This window comes from Canis lupus, chromosome 16 (genome assembly GCF_048164855.1).
Source record: "Canis lupus baileyi chromosome 16, mCanLup2.hap1, whole genome shotgun sequence".
Classification (NCBI taxonomy): domain Eukaryota; kingdom Metazoa; phylum Chordata; class Mammalia; order Carnivora; family Canidae; genus Canis; species Canis lupus.
The window spans coordinates 26,690,959-26,691,920 of NC_132853.1; the positions used below are offsets into that span (position 1 = coordinate 26,690,959).

At 36.5% G+C, this 962-nt stretch overlaps 1 non-coding gene across 1 annotated transcript; it reads right to left on the bottom strand.

The window, feature by feature from the left end:
- Nucleotides 1–214: 214 nt before the first annotated feature.
- Nucleotides 215–321, bottom strand: LOC140607598 (U6 spliceosomal RNA). Its single transcript, XR_012009566.1, has one exon. It is a non-coding gene; the product is annotated as a U6 spliceosomal RNA (small nuclear RNA).
- Between the last annotated feature and the right edge of the window lie 641 nt (nucleotides 322–962).

The window sequence follows — 962 nt, forward strand, 5'->3', positions numbered from 1 at the left end:
TTTTTTTCATTTTTTTTAAGGATTTTATTTATTTGTTGGAGGGAAAGAGAGCACACACAAGCAGGAGGAGCAGCAGGCAGATGGAGAAGCAGGGTCCCCACTAAGCAAAGAGCCCAATGGGACATGACCTGGCCGAAGGCAGAGGCTTAACAGACTGAGCCACTCAGCCATCCAGACTAATTCCTTCAAAGGGCCATTGTATTTCTTTTTCTTTTTAAATATGTAACATGTCACAAATTTGCGTGTCATCCTTGTGCAGGAGCCATGCTAATCTTTTCTGTATCATTCCAAATTCAGTGTATATGCCTTCAAAGCAAGCACAGGCCGTTGAATTTCAATGCCATGCCTTTCAACCTAATGTGGTTTCTATCTGGAATGTCCATTTCCTGCTGTGTCCTGGCAAATTTCTACATATTCTTCAAGATTTATCCCGAATACCACAAATTTAACGAAGCAATTCCTTTCCTTCCTGACAAAGTTAAATGCTCTAGTTCTTGCTTCCACTGTGTTGCTCATACAACCTTCAATTATGGTGTTTATTCCAGTACACTACAATTATTTGTTTGGAGACCTGTCTAGCCACTTATTTCACTGTGGGAGAGGAACTCTTTTTTTAATGTCTACCTCTCCAACATCTAGTACAATTATTGACACTTAGTAAGTACTCAGCAAATGCTATTTGAATTACTCAATTAAAATGCCCACCTCCTACATTCTAGATGCTAGTGGAAAGAAAATTTATCAGGTAAGTCTGTCACTGTCAAATCTTATCATCAACTCAGTACTCTTCTTCAAATGTTATTTTTCAGTCAAGTTGAGTTGAATACAGTTCCAAGTATACTAACAAACTTTCAATATACACTAATATACCTGCAGTGTTATGAACATGTTAAAATGAGAATTTAAACATTACAGTGATGTGTATAAATGTATAAATTATAAATGTATAAATGTGTATAAAT